The sequence below is a fragment of the Gymnodraco acuticeps genome, unplaced genomic scaffold (genome assembly GCF_902827175.1).
Source record: "Gymnodraco acuticeps unplaced genomic scaffold, fGymAcu1.1, whole genome shotgun sequence".
NCBI classification, from domain to species: Eukaryota; Metazoa; Chordata; class Actinopteri; order Perciformes; family Bathydraconidae; genus Gymnodraco; species Gymnodraco acuticeps.
Genome location: NW_022990131.1, coordinates 27,392 through 41,002, shown reverse-complemented (window position 1 = coordinate 41,002; position 13,611 = coordinate 27,392). Strand labels below are relative to the sequence as shown.

The following is a 13,611-nucleotide window of genomic DNA, read 5'->3' as shown; positions in this document are numbered from 1 at the left end:
CGTGACTATGTAAACAGATGTAGGTCCCCACAAGTATAGTAATGCTAGGCCACACACACACACACACACACACACACACACACACACACACACACACACACACACACACACACACACACACACACACACACACACACACACACACACACACACTGTATATATAGAAGTCTCTCCACACCAAAGTGGAGCCGGCTTAGCTTCTGGCCTCATGCGTGAGGAGATAAAGATCATGTGATCTGATCGAGGAGTGTCGTCAGTATTTATAGTGAGTGTGTCTGCAGGGAAATACACACAGATAGCAGAGAGACACGCAGCGATGATAAAACCATGCTAAGCTAACTGCATTTTTATATACGATGAGAAATGGGCATCTTATATGTGTGGGTATCTTAAAGGGGCCCTATTATGCTTTTTGGGGTAGTCCCAAAATGTAAGGTTTAAGTACAGTATCTGCATAAAGGCAGTGGTAGTTTCATCTTTGGTAAAGTAAGGACACTGGTGCAGCTTGGAGCATGTCAACAAGGTCATTAATGTATGTAAGCCTTATTCTGCTTTTTGTGGTGTTCCCTTTCCTGTAGTGTGTTATATAAAAGTCGTTGTGCATGTAAATGGTCTGCAAAGGCTAAAATCCCAAAGTTCCACACACCCTCTTTTTCTCAGGGCTCAATACAATAAAATCCGGCCAAAATTGAAGGTTTATTTACAGTATCTGCGTGAAAAAAAAGCAGATAGTAAGGACACTGACACTTGGAGCATGTCAACAAGGCATGTCAAATACTGTCAATGCTATGGCTAATTTAGAAAACAATGTTTGCCTTCTGTAAGCAAGAGTATCAAGCTTGTGTATGATTGGACAGAGCAATACGCAATAAACAGAAAAGGGACATTGAGTTCAGAGGGAAGCTTAAATGTTGGTAGGGATATTTAAGATGTCCTGTAAGTTGGTAGGAAAGTATCATCAATACGAGATGGTTTAATATGTGTCAGAGAAACCTCATATAGTACTAACGGTAAAACAAATATCTTATTTCTTGTTTAATTCCCAAAACTTTGACCTCTCTTAATCAAGAAAAACGTCCTTTTGGAAAATATGTCGTTCTACAAAGTCAAAACAATCAAATATCCAGTCGGAATATTGGCAAATCACTTTAAATAGAATTAAAAAACAACATTTTAAATACATATCATTCTTCCTCTCTGTGTATATAAACCCATTATCTCTATAAAAACACTGTGCTTCATATCATCGCCTCCCAGAGCGCTCAGCTGTGGTCCGGTAGCTAAAAGAAGTCCCCAGACAGACAATAGAGAGCCAATACTACTAATCCGGCACGGCGGCTGACTTCCTGTCGACTTCCTGTTGTCACCCACACAGGAAGGAAGTGAGGGTCTTTGTGAGGCTTCCTCTATGAGTTCCTGTCCGGGACAATGGGAGCGTTTTTGGACTCAAGCCGCACCTTAAGGGTCTAACTCAGGGGTGTCCAAACTACTATCTTGAATAGTCCCTCAGCAAATTAAAAAAGTAAAATGTAATACGGCCCACAAATGAAACTTGTGCTTGTCTTATATTGTACTTCTTAACTATAAATGTATACATATATGACACAGTAGTATTCATGTGTTACTGAGACCACTGTTCATACATTCAGTCAATTAAAGTTGGAAAATGTTTCTAACTAGTTGATAAGAAAAAAGCCCAATGACTTATTTACATAACAAGCTTGAAATACACTCTTCCTATTTCTCCTTATTATAATCAAACTGAGGGATGAGCTGCCAACACTCACAAGCATCCTTTACCTACATTTGATTAATTTAGCTAACTTATAACTGAACTTAAGAGGCGATATACCTGAACTCTAGTGAGCGGCCCAGCCCTTCGTATATTTTTCTCTATGTGGCCCTCGTGAAAAAAGTTTGGACACCCCTGATCTAACTAGAGTTAGTTTTCTTAGGTCCAAACTATGTGAGGAAAAGCACACGCTCCTTGTTTACAAAGCCTAATTTTAAGTGAAGTGTCCTCCTGTTGGATGATATAATAAACTGAACGTGACTCTTCTTCAGTGGTGTTCAAAAGCGCAGGGAAATCTGTGCCAAAGATTCTCGACTTTTCTTGAAGACCGAGGGTGTTTCTCAATGTCGAGGAAGGCTGCTCCAGAGGAACTATTTCAAGCATACTATGTCATCGAGTGCCGCCGAAGGACTGTTCCAATGTCCAGCATACTTGGAATTCTACCGAGGCAGGCGTACTTCGTAGCGAGAAATTTCGAGGCTGCACATGTGTATCCTCCGCGGTCTTAAAATCCCCACAATGCTTTGCGCACGGACCAATTTCCAAATCTTTGGCGGAAATCGCGCTCCATTTAAGGCGGGGCCTCGCATATGAAGCACACCTGCACACCTGTTAGCCTGTTCCACCATTCTTCGTTTTCCGAGGCTAGGAAGGATTCTTGCCTCGCTTCTGAAGCAAGTGACTCGGAAGACGTGTGCTACCAAGCAAGCGTCCTCGACATTGAGAAACACCCCCCGAGTGTGTCCTCAGTTTGCTTTCCTTTCCTTTTTTTAAGATAAAGTAATTTCTGCCTATTGTCATAAAGACTTATATTTGAATGCCTAAATGTAAGATCTACATACCTTAATTTAGTTTATACCCAATGTAGAGGTAAAATCATAAACCGACAACTGCCACTGACGCACTAGATAGCTAATCTTACGCGGGAAATTAACCAATATCCAGGCAAGTAGTTTACTCCAATGATCCAATATCCAACATTACAATGACAATGGTTTTCCCTATCGTGCCCTTTTTGCCTCCTTGTGTTTTTTCCCCAAGTTGAAAAAACATTTGCCCAATCTGGTGCACTAATCCCACCACTACCTGTCTCCAAAATATACATAATCACTAGGTTCCCAAAATAAAAACATATAAAAATACTTAAATAATTGCACTAAATATATGAAACATCTACAACGAACGAAAACAGCAAGAAAGTAAATGTTTGTTGCAAGTAGCTACGAACTAGGGCAACAAAAACCCTTCAAACATTCAACATTAATTGAACAGCTCACGCAGGAGCGCTGAAACTACTGTCGCTGGAGAGAAAGCCACAGGCAAGTGTTAGCAAAACTAAATTTACTTTTTCACCCCAAAGCTATCTCTCTCAAAATATCCATGATGGTGAACTGACATCTTCATAAATTAGGTTCTTAACAAACATGACTCGGTAAGGCAGTAGCTTGAAATAAGTCTTCACATGGAGCTAATGACTTAATGCGACCGTGCAATTCATGATTGTGGTTGTGTCAACATTAATTGATGCTTAACTAAACATTTTGAAATGAAATGCTATTGTTGAACAGACTGCAACAGTCTATACACGTCGCTATACAGTATCTAGATTAAAAAAAATACAAACTATGGGAATATTGAAATGAAATGATTGGACATTTCATGCAATTTATAAATGAATATGATAGAAACTCATATCTTTAAGCTTCCAAGCTTCCCAATAGATGAAATATACCAAATCATGCTAAAAACCAATGTGTATGAAGCCAAAAACGTTGTTGAGTTTGGGAAACTGAATCTTGAAGCTGCAGAAATGTATTGAATAGTTTTAAAGAAATTAAACAATCGCTTCTCTATTTCAACATGTGTTGTCTAAGTACTTGAATGACAATGAATCTAAAAACACTCGGTGAGTGCAGGATGCCCCGTCAGATTTTACAATGAAGACAAGAAATGTCAACTGAGCTGAAGGGGCGGATATCAATAAATAATGCACAACGGGTTATTTTTTGCCCCAATACCATGCAGAGAAAGTGGTACAAATGAGTGAACAATATTCAGACCAGATGTAAGCAGGATCTCGGCGGTACCGTCAAGTTCAAACCGAGGAACAGCGCTTCTCCATGAATGAGCAGGCGTACATTTTGACATCAGACTCGAAAATGAGGAACATTTTGACATAGTTTCACTCAAGAATCCCGTACAAAAAGGGATCCCTCGTCTGGGCTCATTTGCACCCTTCAAGTGTATTTATGTATTTATTTGTATTATACTATTGTGTATGTTCTTTCCCACGATGACTATAAGTATGGTATTCCTGTCATGCTATGTTTTTTCTTTATTATTTCTGGTTGGCAGTTCTGTTTGTCTTCTGTGTCCCTCCCTCCCTCCATCTATCTCTCCCTTCTCTGCCCTGACCTCTCCACCCTGCCTCCCACCTTTCCCCCCTGCCCCAAATGGACCTGCCCCCCCCCCACACACACACATACAACCTTCCCTGATCCAGCACCAGTCACTTTTTCTACTCATCTCGCACTGTTACTGTCCTTCGAACATCATTTTTTGCTATAATGAAAACTTGCACTAATGTCACATTCATGTTTCTGTTGATTGTGTTTTTTAGTTTTAAATATATGTATTACCTAGTGCTTATTACTACTCATTACTTAGTTGTTATACCCCTTTTATCCAGGCCTTTTTTGTATCTTGTTATGTCACACTGTGGGACTGCGAGAAACGGTATTTCGAATTTTCTGTATGTATAACACGTGGAATTCTTGACAATAAAGTTGACTTTGAAAAGGGAAGCATGATTTCCACCCCAAAGACGTCTGTACTATTGCTTACACTTGTATGCTTCTTCTCAAATAAATGTATTCGGGAAAAAGGGATCCCTTGACTTCTAAAAGAGCCGAATGTCACTGACCTGCACCCACTCCCTGACGGTGTCATCAGAGGGCGTCCAGCCGTTCTCCTCGTAGTTCAGCCGTGAGCGTTCGGGGGACCAGTTGGAGTTATACTGCGACGAGGCGCTGATCTGCTCCGAGGTGATCTCCCCCGACTCCATGCCCAGCGGCTCCATGCAGGCGAAGTCTGCCACAGACAGAATAAGTCCATTAACAACGAGTACAACGAGAGGGTCCTAAAAGGGATATCTTAAATATATATTTGCAGAACAACTGAATCAACCTGTTCCTAACCTGAAATACATTTGCAAAACATTATGATTTGTGTGGAAACATTTTCACTATTAAGATTTATTTTTTATTTGAAACTCCTTTCCTTTCTCTTTCTTAATCCTCCTTAGCAACGGTCATTACAGTCCTTGACAGCGGTCTCTACTACTGGATTACGTGTCACATGTTCTGAATCGACCTATCAGAACTTTATTTAGCCTCCGTGTTGTAAGTGGGCCCTGAGTTGAAACAGGTTGGGAACCGCTGGGCTAGAAAATATGGGTTGAAAAAATATCTTATATATATATATTTATTGAATTTCTATTTTTAGTATCAGTGTGGAACAAGGAACAACTCGTTGAAATCAAGTGATCCTGTAAATGGGTCTATGTCATAGTAAATTACATAAAATAATACACCACTCATTACTTGTACCTTTCTTAAATTAATAAGGTGGTCTTCTTGTGTCTTGAAATACCAGAAATACTTTTAAAATGAAATTCCGTAGCACAAAATAGGGGGAAGTCAGTCCACAATATCACAAGCTATGAATATACTGTTGTTATTATTCCAAATGTGCATTAACTATTGGATCATAAAGGGAATTGTTTATCATCAGAATCATACGAAACTACCTGTTTAATGAGTTTAAATCATTTTATTTCATGCATCATTAGATGAGCTAAATGTTGGTATTTTGCTCTCCACATTGCGATTGCTAATGGCTGAATATACCATTAAAGTGACTCTGAGGGAAACCTCTCAAACGACAGTCATAAATCTGAGAGAAAAGCTTGTTTTGTCTCAGACTCAGGCAGAAAAACAAGTGAGCATTGTGACCGGAGAGTCACCCAGACACTGTGAAGTCTCTGTCCTGCTCCCTGCTGGGCGGGCGGTCATAAAGGAGTCAAACTGCTCCTTGGGTGGTACTAAAAAACACTGTGTGGTGACGCAGCACACTACAGTCCTTAAAGCATCCATACATTCACACAAGTTCTCAACATGCAGATGTTTGGATTTAAAACCAACTTAAAAAACAGCTAATTCTGTCACTTTCATTTACAAAACAACATACTGATGAATGGCTATTATGATGACAAACTAATAACTGGACTGAACTCTCACTGTACATTTTACATTTATATTCAATTTAATATTGAATAATCAATTTCCTGCACAATAATATCCTGCATTATATTTGTTAGTGGAAATGTGTATTTCCACATGTATGTATATATTTTAAACTGTTTACTTCTAGTGTCTTAATTTCTCTTATGTACATTGCCTTATTTTTTATGCTGCTGCAACGCAAACATTTCCCAAATTAGGATCAATGAAACACCTACCTACCTACCTACCTACCTACCTACCTACCTACCTACCTACCTACCTACCTACCTACCTACCTACCTACCTACCTACCTACCTACCTACCTACGGATGCAAACTGCTGGAAGTCAGCACTTTAATGTCACAGTTATTGTTTCAAACGTGATGGATAAAGAGTCAAAATAACAAAGAATATGTTGTTGTCAAAATAACTTTGAGGCAATCACATCAGCTTCTCAGACCCTAGATTAAAATCTTATTGTTTCCTGTTTTCTTTCCTAACAAAGACCCAAGCTGAAACTAAATCAATGTACGATGCTATTAAACCAAACAAAAACACTGAATCTTCACATTAGAAAAGATGGATGAAGATATTTGTTATTTGATTAACGACTCTAAGGGATTATCCGATTATTAAAAATAGTTGTGAATTAATTTCCTGTGGATCAACTAATTATTTTAGCTTAGGCAGGATGTTTTTATTATGTCTGTACACACATACACACACACATACACACACACACACACACACACACACACACACACACACACACACACACACACACACACACACACACACACACACACACACACACACACACACACACACACACACACACACATTCCACGTCCTAAAAATAAATAAGGGAAAACGTTTGCTTGCAACATTATAAGCGAATGCAGGAATTGAATACTTATCAGTTCAGAAATCAATCAATTCAGAGCGTTCTCATTGCCTTAGCCTCCAACCTAGACACATTTATTTTGCTCTTTCCTCATTTCCATTCATGAGACAACCCTCAAAGTCTCCCTCACAGCAGGCTAGGGAACAAACCTCCACCTCACCATCCCAAAAGACAGAAAGGACGTGAAAGAAAGACGCCCCGCTGATCGTTCAGCTGATCAAAGGCCTGCTGGCTGGAGGCCTTTTCTAAAGGTGATGGCCCCGAGGCACAGCAAGAGAAAACCATAAATCCACTGCAGGAGGTCAGGGCTTCAATGGAAGTTCTTTCTGAGAATCTCAAGGGGATGAAGACCAAGCTTGGGATATAAGTTTTCCAACCGTCTTTGTCAGATTAAGGCTACCCCTCCATAAAGACCAACCATTGTGTTTCTAATGTATTAAATGTGACACTAGCATAAAGCAACAGGGGTTTCATACATTTTATTTAGTATTACAGTTGGTGTGGTCAATGTGGACATTTCAATTCAAACACAGAACCCTCCTATTGTCTTCGTTTCCGCCCTTACTTTGGTGTTCGCGGTCAAATTTGACCGGTCCTGTTTTAACTGCTATTACATTAACACAAACACCATTAATCATCACCAAATGTCATTTAACACCCTTTCAAACTGTACGTATTGTATCAGACTACTGGTATACATGAACAACTGCAGTAAATATACAAAGAACAGACACTGAACATGTATTGCGTGTGCCAGGTGTGATCCATGTGGGGGGAGGGGCACATAAGAGCGGGAAATGTATCACATTGTTCTTTGTGTGTTTGTGTGTGTGTGTGTGTGTGTGTGTGTGTGTGTGTGTGTGTGGTGTGTGTGTGTGTGTGTGTGTGTGTGGTGTGTGTGTGTGTGTGTGTGTGTGTGTGTGTGTGTGTGTGTGTGTGTTTTATCTGATCCGGATGGTTACTAATTCCTTTTCTTTATGGCGGTCCATTTCTTTATGGCGGGAACACCGTGGGTGTTACAAAGTTGACTAAATCATCCAAAATCCAATGAAAGCCGTGATCAGCAATTGTATATGTTCAAATGTCTACTGTGAAGGATATCGTAAAGCCTTAATGCAATCGAAAGTAAAACAAAAAAGTTATGATTGATGAAAGTAGTAAATCGGTCAGATTTGACCCGAAGACAACAGGAGGGTTAAAAGGTTAAAAAAAAAGGCTTTACATTATGCACCTGAAACAAAGTCTTCTCTGTCAACATTTTTGTTTCTTATTTGATGGATATTTGAACCAGTCAACATGGAACAAAAACTCCATATGCTAGAGCTCTACTCTACATCTATGATCCAGGAGGTGATATACATTTCTCAATAACAGGATATTATCGAAGCCGTTTGTGTCGTTTTTGACCATTTTCAAATCCTGTGTACCTTGTCTATTAGAATAATTCACTGGAAAACAAAGTGAGAACAAAGATTAACGGAGCTTCACTGACCAATGTGTGCAGTTGTAAATAGTCAGAAAAAGGATATCATCCTGACTCAAACTCAACATATAAACAAATCAACTGACTTTAAGTTGTTAAATATCAATTTACAGAAGCAAAACTAGAGGCTTTACGTTCATTTCTCCCAAGGTGCTCATGTTAGGCAACAAGGGACCTTACGTAAACTCACCTTTCTTCACACACTCACATTCCTAAACAGGGGCGAGTGGGGTTGAGGTTAAGAGGGCACGCACCATACGGATAACATGACTTAACTCTCTACAGGCCTTCCTGCAACGTAAACCGATAAACCACAGTCCTTTTTTAAGAGGACATGTGGACAAGAACAAACACAACGCTAGAATAAGATATCTATCCATCACCAAGCATGAGAAACTCTTTATGATGTGTGACTTGTTCAAAAAGAGTTCAAAGGAGGTGAAATTATAAGCAGTTTTTATCACAACTGTTACTGCTATGTGATAAGATTACATTTACACTGTTGTGTCCTCAAATGCAGAGGATTAACTTTACACATATTGAGATGAACTGTGACAGAAAGGAAGAATACATGAAATTGCTAAGTGGTACAAATAGTGGTTTTGAGTCAATTTGTTGAAATATAGCGTAGAGTAAATGGACTCCAAACCGTTATAATTGCCAAACCAAATCGCAACAAATGTGAGGATTTGAATGTTTTCAAGGTTTCACGATTGTTAATTTAACATAATATTTAGAATGGGTCGGACATCACGTCTTCCTCTTGCTTTAAATCAGAATCAAAACAACTCACAGCTGATTACATGTGTGAAAAAATGGCTTTAAAATGCATACCAACTGTTGCTAAGGGCATTATTTCATACTGTAAAAGGCATAAAAATACATCATATTTGACTATATTTGTATTATTTTTAATATTTTTCTCGTTCTCCATCTGTGTTTTTCATTTTTGTTGTACTTTTATGTACAGTATGCACCACGACACCAAGTCAAATTCCTCGTATGTATAAACCTACCTGGTTATAAACCTGATTCTGATTCTGATGTTGAAGAAGTAAAAAAAAGGCTTTAAAATCCATACCAGCTGTTGCTAAGGGCATTATTTCATACTGTAAAAGGCAAATAAGACAGCTAAAACATCAAGGAAATGAGCCCTGGTCCTTTCTAATGCCAGATGACATGTATACCCTCCTCATCACTTCCCCCCCCATCCTTCAAATCCTCTTCCTCATCATCACTCTTCCTCCAGATGCTCACCCTCGTCTTCGTGTCCCAGGGGGAGGATCCTCTCTCGGATGGTGTAGTTGGCGGAGAACCCCTCTCTGGCGATGGCGTTGTCCGTGGTGATGGTCATGGACAGGATGCCGGTGTACGAGATCACACGGCCCGGGGACGTCGGGCCACAATAACGACCAATATGGGGACCAACTGAGGGAGGAAGAGGAGGAGGAAGAGGAGGAGGAGGGAGAGTGGGGGAAAGATGGAGAAGGGGAGTTGAGAAAAAAAGGAGATTGTCAGCTTCATCACTCAACAACTGCAGAGGGCTTTTATTATTCACTTTGTCCCTTTCAAAGTCAAAGGCAACTTTATTGTCAATCTTTCAGTTTGTGTGTACAGACAGAGAGATCGAAATACCGTTTCCCACAATCCCGAGGAATACAAAATACAAATATATATAGAAATATGTATAAAAACATACCTATATATACACAATCAACAGACACATTAATACATAATGTTACTTTAATATTAATCCATTCTGCCCTCACTGTCCTGGGAAATGTTTCGGGACTTGAAAAACACACCAGCTTGACACGTGTTTGTTTTAAATCTGTCTACACCAAACTGAGGTCTAAAATAACCCCAATTCAGATGAAAAACTCAACACAATGAGCAGCTGTTTGTCTCCTGTCAGCTGCACTGTCTCGCCTCTCAGGACCGAGGAGACACCTTCGATACAGGAATAAAAGGTGTAGATGGCAGGTAGCAGGAACATTGATTACCGCAGCATATTGCTTTGACACTTATATTCACACACTATATATAAACTGTATAACATCATGTCAGGTGCAGCAAGAATACACATCAAGAGAGTGAGGGGTGTTAAAACCTGTGTGTTTTGTCGTCCTGTTAGCGCTCACATTCACAACATTTAGTCCAGGTTGTGAATACAGTTCGACATCCAGACTTATTGCAAAGGAATAACTGACGTACAATTCAATGATATAGTCTATTTCCTTATGATAATTGTGTAACAGTTACAACAATGATACTTAGCTGCTGTGCTTTGACTAATCTGTAGGATTATGTGTATCAGTAATGCAGGTGTATTCGCCAATCTGTGATGGATTACATTTTGACATTTAGTCTTATCTGTGTTAGTGTGAAATATACTCGCTGTAAGGCCGACTGTTGGAGATACAATCAGCTATATAATGGAAAAAATCCTTCAAGCAATGTGGCTGCATTTACATTAATTCAGGAAATTGTCAATCTGAAAAATATGAGATCAAGAAACAAAAATTGCTTTCTCAAGGTTTCTCAGTACTGTGTTTTTAAAGCGTTGCGATGTGAGGTATGCAATGTGACTGAAAAACACTATTTTAGTATATAAGTCACCACATTTAGTAAAAAACCAAAGAAACATTTAAAAACGTTACATTTAGGATATTACATTTTAAAATTATTTTACTTTTTTGTTTTTCTAGAGGAACGTACATCATTTCATTATTTGAAAAGGATTAAATATAACATATTCAGCCTTTGATGTCTTTTTCTCTAATTCAATCCCACCAGGAGAAATCCTTTGGAAGAACTGATTTCCAGCTCTCAAAGAAGAAGAAAACCCCCACCAGTGCATTCTGGGAATGTTTGGTGTTTGTGTTAACATTGCGAATGCGTTTGATGGGATGAAAAAACTACATCCTGGTCTTCACCCCGCTGCAGAGATGCTTTGTTATCACACTGACACACATGTTCCCTCAGCAAACACAGGAGCACAGGGCTTATAGCATCACACACACACACACACACACACATACACACACACACACACACACACACACACACACACACACACACACACACACACACACACACCTGAATGCACACACAGATACACACACACACACACACAAACAGACACTTGAATGCACACACACACACCTGAATGCACACACAGACGCACACACAAACAGACACCTGAATGCACACACGCATATATGCACACACACACACACACACACACACACACACACACACACACACACACACACACACACACACACACACACACACACACACACACACACACACACATACACACACACACACACACACACACACACACACACACACACACACACACACACACACACACACACACACACACACACACACACACACACACACAGTCACACAGATCATCTGACAGGAGAAGCCCTGGCATGTAATGTATGCTGGCGCAGCTTTAAAGTGCGTGTCACTGTCTGTATACCTGTGCCAGTCTTTCCCTCATGTTCCCATGCCAGTCTCCTCCCTGGCAGCGATCAGGCAAAGCTTTGGGCACAGCGGAGAGTATTGTGGGCATCCTGGCAGCGCACTCAGGCTGTCCAAGGTATGCAGCTCTCCCTATTATCTGCACACTGTACGGCTAATTAGACAACAATGGAAGCTGAGAAACCCATACGAGGGGAGGGGAGTGAACAGAGGGGTTCGAACAGGATGCGTGCAGAGAGACGATTTTTTACAAATGTGGTGAGGGTGGTGAGGGAACAATGAGCAAGCTGTGAAGGAGCCTCTCTCAGTACTTCCTGCCTCCATGTGTTTCAAGTAAAAACATAATAGCTAAGCCTACAATGAGTATAATCTACTCCATGCTCAAGTATGTTACTCATTTTGCCCCAAAGGTTCTGGTCCAGGGATTCAAAGGTTTTATTGTCTTACGCACAACGCTTCAGTGTAGAAATGGCAATGAAATTATTCTGACCTGAGCTCCTGCAACATATAGAATAAAATACAAAAATACAAAATAAAAAGTAGTGCAAAAAGTCTATATACATGTCAATAGAATATGTACACGAACAGATATGAAATAAAAAAAAAGTAAATTAAGACACAATTAAAAACGGTGTATTGCGGTGATAACTATTTATATAAATGAGTATATTGCAAGATGACAACAGGAATGTTTGTCGGGGCGCTTAGCAGAACATCAAACTGATATTTACTGTCAGTATTGGTCCGATACGACGACGCGTGATAAAATATAAGACAAGGGAAACAAATCGGATATCCTATTCAATCTGTTATCAATTGTCATTAGGGCTGCTTTGAGTGTTGAGTTGTATTCAGAATTTGTACAAGTAATTATAACACCATTGTTAATCTTAATCACATTTAAAATGGTGCACAAAATTGCATTTTATTTTGAATGCTCGAATGTGACGTGACGTGGTTTTGCTAGTGAGTTATCCGACCGGCCCACCTCGGTGCCGCAAGTAAATATCGCTTATAAATTATCGACGGCGGGGGGGGCCCATCCCGAATGTCCCGATGGCCAGTCCGTCCCTGGTTACATTTGAGTATTTGGTAGCATTGATATTAGCCTTCAGGACTACAATCTGTTTTAGGTGGTTTTAAAGACATGGAATTGGTGGTAAATTGTATAAAGGCTTCATTTTTGTATTGTTAAGTGAAAGCAAGTTGAGTGGAAACCATTTAAAATCTCCTATATCAACACCAAGTAGTCAGAAGGGTAACATGCTGGAGTTCTCATTTCATTATGAAAATAAAAGTCCTTTAAAATGTGTTGTTGTATTTTCCCGAAACAGCCTTTTGTAAAGCACTCAAGATTTCTGAAGACGCCAGGGTCTCATATGCTGTGATGGCATTTCCTTAAAAGTGTAAATATATTCTCGAGTTGCTGATATATGCCTCCCAAAAATAAATGTAAACACACATCCCTTCCTGCTCTTTCCTCTTCTTCATCCCATATCTTCGTCTTGTCTTATCTATTTCCCCCGTTGCTCTGCTTCGCCTCCATCTCTCAATCCGAGCTCTTCCCACCTGCAGGGAAGCCATATCTCCTTTGTTCTCCTCCCTTCTCCTCCCGTGTGTTTTCTGTCAACATCTGCAGGGGGAAGCCAT

At 39.9% G+C, this 13,611-nt stretch overlaps 1 pseudogene; it reads right to left on the bottom strand.

Annotated features, from left to right (window-relative positions):
• The window catches only part of LOC117546532, a 41,240-nt pseudogene that overhangs the window by 17,032 nt on the left and 10,597 nt on the right, over window positions 1-13,611 (bottom strand).